This window comes from Prinia subflava, chromosome 2, assembly GCF_021018805.1.
Source record: "Prinia subflava isolate CZ2003 ecotype Zambia chromosome 2, Cam_Psub_1.2, whole genome shotgun sequence".
NCBI classification, from domain to species: Eukaryota; Metazoa; Chordata; class Aves; order Passeriformes; family Cisticolidae; genus Prinia; species Prinia subflava.
This window is the reverse complement of record NC_086248.1, coordinates 50,878,096-50,887,257: the sequence shown is the minus strand read 5'-3', so window position 1 is coordinate 50,887,257 and position 9,162 is coordinate 50,878,096. Positions and strand designations below refer to the sequence as shown.

At 35.4% G+C, this 9,162-nt stretch overlaps 1 long non-coding RNA gene across 1 annotated transcript; it reads left to right on the top strand.

Moving 5' to 3' along the window:
• Positions 1 to 2,797: 2,797 nt before the first annotated feature.
• Positions 2,798 to 8,885, top strand: LOC134547730 (uncharacterized). The gene is made up of 3 exons (XR_010079579.1): positions 2,798 to 3,054; positions 5,709 to 5,818; positions 6,923 to 8,885. It is a non-coding gene; the product is annotated as an uncharacterized LOC134547730 (long non-coding RNA).
• Positions 8,886 to 9,162: the final 277 nt, after the last annotated feature.

Below are 9,162 nucleotides of genomic sequence, written 5' to 3'. Positions count from 1 at the left end.
TTGGGCTTTTAGAGAGAAAGCAAAAAACACACTGCTAATTTTCATATTTAATTTATTAATGGTCAGTTTTCTCCTATTTATTCCTGTGCCAACACTGTTTTTTCCCTCTCTATTATTGAGCTGTTCGTATTTTATGAGGAATAGTCATGTCCCTTTTTAACCTTTGTTTTATTATATTAAATAAGTCAATGTCTTTTTCATATGATATTTACTCTCTTCTTGCTAATCCCAAACCACAAATATCTTTATTATGTTTATTGTAAAAATGCTTTCTGAGAAACCATAGTATTTATAAATTTTTCCAAACTTATAGTGCACTCAGAATAGAGTAATTGTTTTCCTCCTAAATATTCCTACCTGCTAATATCTTATCTACTGTTGTGCAAGAGTCTGGGAAATTGTGAAACAGTGATTCATCCAGATGTTCCCAGATATTCCTAATCTGATCAAACTAAGGGTTATCACATCTCTTACCAGTCTGTGTTGTCCTTCCTTTACCTGCAGTGCCTTTTACCCCAGTTGCTATAGAAGTGTTACATGAGCTCAAATTCACTGTCTAAAGAGCAGCAAAAAAATTCAGCAGAGATGCTCATTCTCTCTACAGTCTTCAGAGAGCTCTAAATCAAATTCTTTGAGCATGGTTAAACTATAAATTCATGCTCTTAATTGTTGCCTTGAATGAATCATGAAAGTTGCAGCACCCTGATTATAACATACTGCTCAAAATTAGATCTGCCAATATAACCACACATGGTGGAGCAACTGCACTGTATGGTTTACTAGCATTTCAAAAGAGATTTCAAAATTTTCAAAAAGCTCTCAGATTACTTCCTTCATGATGAATTCTGTTATGATGATCTGCTTTTTGTTTTTTGGGTTTTTTTTTTTTTAATATATATATATATTTTTTAAAATTATTTATTTTATTTTATTTTAAATTGCCTGCCATTCACCTCAGTCTAATTCTTGGCTTTAGAGAAGTGCCCACTTCTCTCAGAAAAGAAACTTCTCATCTTTCACTTAAAAGAAACTATAACAGCTATTTATTCAAAGGTATATACATATTTTGTTCATGATCATTCAAAAAAGTTAAGAAACTTAAAAAAATCACTCCAAACTCTTCTGTAAATCAGCCAAAGCTTTTTAAATATTTTAAATGACTGAAGAACATTTCTCTCCCTAATGTCTGAGATCTCATGTGATCTTTTTTCTGATGTTAAATATATGACTTACTGCTTGTACTGATAATTCTGGAAATAATGGTTTCACAAACCCAAAAATCTATGCTTTGAAGAGACCTAATTTAAAATATTTTTATTTATTTTTTATTTTTCCAAAAGGCATTTCTTCTTGAACAGAATAATTGAATGAGTATATAAGGGTTTATTTGAGCACAAGGTTTCACAGTTGCTGCTACAGGTGAATAAACATAAGTAGCCTCATACTATATTTGAGCATTTAGTCTAAATATTTGTAAATGACATAAAGGAGACATTTTAGCTTTCAAGTACAGAAGAGAGGAAATAAAGTTACATTCTCCAAAATGTGCACTAGCAATCTCCAGGAGCAGATTATGGCAAGTTAACCTTATCTAAAGAATAAGATAAAAAATGCATATTGTGAGGCGTTGAAGTCAAGGATGTAGCTTGCAAGTTGGAGTTGGAGTTTTACAACTTACAGATAAAAATGAGACATTTTAGGGAAAGAAGTAGTTATTTTGGGAAGAGATCTATGACATCTGTCCTTTGTCTTGTGACCATACTACAGAGAAAGCACGTAATCTTGCATTAAAGCCTACAGAAGCTACTAAAAGTCTTTCTATCAGAAAATTTATTCGACAATCAGTTACAAGGAGAGTTAAGTTTATATTTTGTTATTTTTACTATGCAAACATATGCTATATGTAAGAAATATATTACATTTCAAAATTTTAATGTGCTGGTTTAAAAGGAGACATCAAATTGAAAGTGTTTAATAGCCCTGATTTTATTAGTACATTTTATCTAATAGTTTACAATAATTTATATGACATTACGTGTCAGTAATTGGCATAGTACTTTAAAGAAAAAACTTTACATCTGGAATAAGCTGTACTGAGTACCGGAGTTTAATGTCAAGAAAGATGCAATAAAACAGAGAAAACTAAAAAGAGCCTTTCTCCTTCTAATAAATCCAGACAGTCCTGTTTCTGTTCCAGTGACATCAGAGCACTGGACTGATACCAAGTCATTGTAAAAAACACTTCTAAGAAACATCTCTCTACTCTTTGCAGACACAAGATGTAAGAACACATCATATAAGAATACATTTAGAGCAACAGATCAAATAAATAAACATTTTCCCACAAAGGAGAATCAGAACTGCTTACGTTGTTTCTTGATTTATGGGCATGAATTGAAATTTCCTACAAAACAAGCCATTGTGTCTACTTTTACAAGCTAATGAGCAGCGTGTGACTGTTTCTTCTATTTCTTAAGGCTATAAAAAGTTTCATTTCAAATACTTTGTTTATTGCATGTCACATTTCATTCCATATGTGCTTATGCTGGGCTGTATCATATCAAGATGACTTCTAACTGCAACACAAAACAGAGCAAGCCAATAGACCAGTATCAACCAGCTTCTCGCTTTATGTGCTTTCCCATAAGTTTAAGTAGATTTGAATTTTCATTTCTATCTGGAGGACACCTTTAGGTGCATTTGGTAAGAGGCTCAGGCTATATCAACTTTCTGCTGGCTTCAACAAAAGGGCTGAGAGATTTGCCAGCCCTAATTCTCATGGGCCATCTCTGCTGGAACTTGTCATCTTTTCACTTGCAGTGACTTCCTAATCCATTTTAGCCAAATGAGTTAAGTTAGCAAAGACCTGTTGCTTAGACTAACATGTTTGATTTTCCTTAAACATTTTATAGGGCTTTCAAAAATGCAATGCAGGTGAAAGTGGAGATTTTCCAAAGGGAAACAAGGATTCAGCTGCCTCAGGGAGGTCGTGTGCTAATGTAACTGCTGACTATGGAGAGAGAAGGCATCTAAGTGATTGTGGATACCCATTAGGTATGAAACAATTTCAAAAATCCCATCATATTCATATTTACATAAACTACTGCAATTAAAAATTTGTGTTCGGTGCAAATCCATCCTTTGACGGAACTATGCTAAGATGTTTAAATTTTGTGAAGAACTGTGAAGGTTCCTTGACAGACAAAATACATTGAATAAAGAACAATTATCCAGAAGCCTATCCTATTCTCCTCAGTCCAGAAATCTAGGGTGATAGCACAGTGCAAGCATTATTTTTTCAAAAATTTGTCTCTCAATATTTTTTTTTTTTAAATCAGAAAAGATAAAACCCTGGAACACTAGGAGACTAGCCAATAGGTGCAAAATTTTCCTTAGCCGTATTGGTTTTTTCTTTTTTGTCATTATTCTGGCTGTTGTAATAGGGGGCAGGGATTTTCAGCAGGGGGAAGCTTGTCTGGTTTTTTTTAAGAAAGTGTATGTAGATGTAAATATTTTTATTACCACAGGCCCTGTTCCTCATTTCACAGTAAGATATTCCATGTGCATAACTCCTTGTTCATGCCTTTGAAATTGCAATGATTTGACAGCAAAAAACTAGCATGACTCGACCGCATTTTAAATCCACCTCTGCTGAATATGGAAGTTATCACCATTGTAAGGGAATTCATATCCTTTGCAGCATACGTTCACTGTTTCACACTGGTACATGATTTGCCTCATTTTTTTTTCTTCCCATAAAATGTCTGTGTCAATTTGCAGTTCAAAAGAAACCACACTATTAGGATTCTTTTCAGCTTGTCTTTATTTTTAGTTTTAGACTAACTATTGCCTTGTAACTCAGAAAAACGAATTCCAGACATGAATTTTGTACACACATTTTTCTTATTTTCCATTCATATTTGCTCTTTCTAGTAATAAACAGTTTTTCTTTTTAGATGTTTATCAGTTCACAGGAGATTTTAAGCTCTTAAAGATGGGACAATTCGGTGAAGGTTTGTGCATAAATATCTCTTCTTCCCCATGGGATCATACTGATATTGTTGGAGGTGTATCCCAAACTGCTGCCAGTGTTATAGCAAGAATATTGAGAGCAATGACAAGCATACTTCTAGTGGTGCATTGTTACAGTTTTGAAGGATAATCATCCCATAATAAATGTGTCTCATCAGTAAAGCTTCCACAAACACCAAAAACTATCTTAGATGGTCTTTCATGATCTTTCAAAAATGTAGTTTCTGACTTTTATTTTGCTCCTTCTTTCAAAACAAAATAAATGTGGAAAAAGAATTTTGAAACTTTTTCTATCTCTGGCATACCAGTAATACTCTCTTCTGTATCAAAATTTTAGCAATCAGAATTAAATTGTCATTAAAAAAATTCTCAATACTTCAAGCCAACTCCAGAATGCTTGTGATTTTTCCTAGCTTAAAAATGTTCCCTGAGTTCTTCCCATTCCAGCTTCTTCCAAACAAAAATGAAATTGACCAAAAATGTCCAAAGAACTGAGAATCTCAAGCTGTGAGTAGCTGAATAAAGAATTCTTCAAGCAAGATGAGTGAACTTAAATGTCATTGAAACATATGGTGAAACAGTTTTCATGATGTGCCTGATTCCAGGCCCTTTAAAGGGAACTGTTCCACTGACTTCATTGAGTTTGAATCAGGCACTATTAAAGGTGCTTAAAAAATGGGTTTAAAATCAATGCCAACAAGTGAGGCTCCTTTCCAAATGAATGTGATCTGGTTGTCCAAGACAGTTAATTTATTCTCGACTGGACGCCCAGTTTCACACATTCAAGTCTTCCCATGAACATTCTGGGTTAGACCTTCAGCTGGCATGTATCAGAACAATTCCATTAAGGTCTATATGTCTGTGACAATTAACATCTGGAGCATAATTTTCAAACCCATGTTCTAAATCTTTGGAGATTTTCTCATCATGTCTCACTGTATTTTTCTTGTTTGGTTTTTAAAGTATCTGTGAAAGTGAAACACCATGTCCAGGAAAACAGCATGAACTGAACTCCTTTCTATATGTGAAGAAAGACACTGGAAATTAATTGAGAGTCAATGCACATGGAAAAATTTTTCATGAGAAATCTGGGTATCAAATTTTCTCCAGTAAAATTATTTCATGCAAGGGAGAATGCTAAACTTCAGACAGAATCCTTTTTTGTGTATGTATTGACAAAAATATTGACCACTCCCTCCTGGTTTGTTTCATCAGGAGAGATCTCTGATGGGCTCAGTCAGTAGAGTGTGAACCTCACATAAATATCAGATTGGTGCAATGAGAGATAAAACCTTGTGTTGCAAAAAGCAACTTTTCTTGCCTCAAGTAGAAGTAGGTGGGTTGCTGTTTTGATTGGATTTTTTAAATACAACATTAATCAAAACATTGTCATACTATAAAAGCAATAAAAATTCTTTTTCTCTTTTCCAATTTAAAAATATGTCTAGACAAGAAATAAAAGCTGCTCATAACTTTTGGAAGCCAGTCCTTAATTTATTCTAAGAAGTTGTCTCATAAATACACATCTGTTTCATTCTTTACAAGTTAGGAAGCAAAGGAATAATAGAGAGATCATCAGTTTGAAACCAAACAAAAATTCCTGCAATCTTAGTTATTTTAAGTTCAAGTGTTAAAACTGGCTCAAACAAAAAGAATGTTGCCACTTCTTGTTACAGATTCCTATAAAAATAGAGAAGAGGAAAGGAGACAATAGAGTTATGGGATTTATCATGTCTGCTGGAGTCACCAAATTGGATGAGGTTTTGCTGAAAGCTCTTTGAGTTCAGTAAGTGCCAGATTATGAAAATGCAAGCCTTACAAAATCAACATTCTTCAGATATGCATGATATATGGCATCAAACAGTAGAAGTTAAAAATACATTTGCTGAAAATTCACTTAGATACAGGTTTAGAAAACCTATGACTAAATTTTACATTTGACTATCACTCATTCAAAAAAGTACTTGACTTTTTTTTGATAAATGTATACAAATATATTTCTCTCCTACTGATTTAATATATATGGTAAATAGATAATTTTTGAGTTAATTATTTACAGACCATAAGTTTTATGCCTGGAACAGATCATTAGAGCAATCTAATTTATGTGAATTTTAAGTGGAAAAAAATGTAATCATGACACTGATAAGAGTTTTCATTAAAGTAATTTGTTTAAAGAATATGTAGAAGTTGCAAGGGTTGGGGTGCATTTGCACTTAGGTGAATTATTTGCATGTGAGAAATCACACAGAAAATAACTTTAAGATTACAAAATATTTTTAGATTAAAAACACCTTAATGAAAGCCAAAACACACTAGGTGGGAGTCATAGTATCTCTAGATGCAATGACCCTTCCCATCTCCCCAGAGAGCTTTTTAGTCATGAACCCATTGCTCCAAGAAAGATACCTGTTTTCCAGGCCCCAGGTTAAGAAATGCTGTAGGTTGGGCTTGCCCACCATTTGAAGCCATACTTTATGGCGTGCTAGTCCTTCATCAAGGAAGATGGGAGTTACTGCAGGAGGTGCAGAGTGCTCACACATAAAATAAAAAAAAGGAGTAAGTGGGAAAATGAAGAAAGTTTTCTCAATACAGTAGATCTAAGGGGACCCTAACTATCCCATCAACACTGTGCAAGGAGACATCTCCCAAAGAAAGGGATGAGATGGCAGCGACCCCAGCGAGAATAGACCAACAAGAAGCTGTCAGTGCAAATGAGGTGAGGCAGCAGTGCATTCTGACAGTATTATGGTCGATGTTGTTTTCCACTCAGTCTTTTAAAGTGTTAGTGTTTTCAGAAGCCTGAATAGGCTTAAGGCAAGTGGTATAATTCTTTGTTATCATGCTTTCCATTCAGTATATTTTTTCCTACATTGCTTTCCCAATACAGAAACTTTTATTAGAACTATCGTTGTCTGTTTCTGCAAGGATGTGACACCTCCTAATCTCACCATTGTCAAGCAGGGTAAGTTTCTGCAATAGTCTCTTTTTCCTCAATCAAGGCATCATAGTATTTCAACTTACTATTCATTTCATCTTAAACTGAGTCTTTTTGTTCTTCAGACGTTGCATACTGAGTGTGACAGTACACTTCAGCGTGTCCCAACTTACACACTTATCAACACTTCCATTTTAAAGGTACCTCTGCTGAAGTCACAGCTTACTGCTAACTCAATCCTCACTAGTAAATAGAGTTTTGAAAGAAAGCTCTGCCCAGTAGCCACCTCTCATCTGCAGGTGTTTTTTCTTTCCTTTGGAAAAAATTACCTTTTCTACAGTTGCTCTCTCTCTTTTGAAAAATGGTTCCATGCAGCCAAATGAGGAGAGAAAAATCACAAAACACTGAAGAGAGAGGATAAGGCAGAAAAAGAGAAGCTGTGGAAACTTTCTCGAAGCAAGTCTGGGAACTTAAGAAAGTGTGTGAAATGGGTAAACAGCTGAACAAAAACAGGTGGGGGAGGTGGTTCTTTTTTGTTAGTTTTTTGAGGGGGTTGTTGGTGGTTGGGGTTTTGTGGGGTTTTTTTTTGTTTTTTTTTTTTTTTTTTGTTTTTTGTTTTTTTTCCCCCCCCCTACATCTGCTTTACCCCATGAATCTTGCAGAGGGCACACTGCAGGGAGACACGGAAAACTGTTCCTGCTCTCTGCCTGGCCTTCCAGGGACCTAGATTGTGACTTCCTAGAGCTCAAATTTGACATGGGTGAGGTAATTTTAGGTGTAGATACTCAACAACTCAGTGCATGTTTAGGTGTTCTGCCATGAGCTGAGATGTTCATACCGGTGCAACCATTGTCACTCAGCCTCACAGACCAGACATTCAACCTGCCAGTTCCTTTATGCACTTGTGAAGTTGCACTAACAATTACACCTTCCCACATCCAGCAGTGCAAACACTTGCACCCACTCTCGACTTGCTCCTCAACACTAGCAGTACACAAGTGGGAGATCTGGCACTCAAACACTCACTGTATAATCCCCACACACAATAGCACATGTTTGCACAGGTGTGGACTCAGCCAAATCTGTAGCCATATGCACATGAAGGAACAGTTTTATACACAAACAGCTTCAAAGGCCAAGAAAAGGCTGGGATTCAAACACAGTCTATACTACTTCAGCACTAACATAATTGCATTTACTTACATAAACTTAACTGACGGCATAGCCTGGGAATGGAAAGACATAAAACAATTGCAAAATATTTTAAAAGGTCTTATAATGCATGCTGGCTAGAAACACTAATGTGCATTTTGTATTACAAAGCTTTCTGAATTTTTTCATCTCTCTATACACTTTGGGACTAAATAAACTCATGAGTCCATTATATGTACTTATAACAGCCCACTTAACACAGTGAAAAAAATCACTCTAAAGCTGAGACAAGTCAAGACAACTCTTACAGATTTACCTGGTATAGACTTTATAAACTCTAGTTACTGTGTATGTTTTCTTCACTCTACCTGCTAACAAGCAACATTGTTTAGAATAATAATATTTTTGGTCTATAGATAAGCCTTTCTGAAAGTAAATAAAGTGTTTTTAGGGCTGCATATGAGACCCAAGTAGAAGTTAGTTTTGAAAAAGTAGTGCAGTTCCAGTCACACGTCTGCTTTGTTGTACAACCCAGACCTACCAAACCCAAACTCTACATCTAAATAGCCTGACATTTCTGTAGCAAATAGAGTGAAGATCCAGATGACAATGGAATGCAGACCTTGATATCATAACATCAGTTCTCTTTTATCTCTACTTCAAAAAAGTTCCCCTGCATTTTTGTAACGAGTCAGCAGGTTCTAGCCTATGTGGAAGGTGAACTTCTGCCAAAAAACAGCAACAACAACAACAACAACAACAACAACAACAACAACAACAACAAATCTGAGCTCTATTCTCCCATTTCTTGTTCAGCTTCAAACATAGCTCCAGTAATTTTGAGGAGAAAGCCCTGCTAGAGGGAAAAAATTCCACTATTAAGTGATGGCTTGACACACTTCAATGGAAAGATGTGTGTGTGTTCATTTTACATTCACATGCATATGATCCTGTGAAAAGCTTCCAGAAACTTCCCCTATGTCTGATAGAGCCAGTGCCAGCTGGATCCAAGACAAATCCATTGCAGGCCACATATGCGC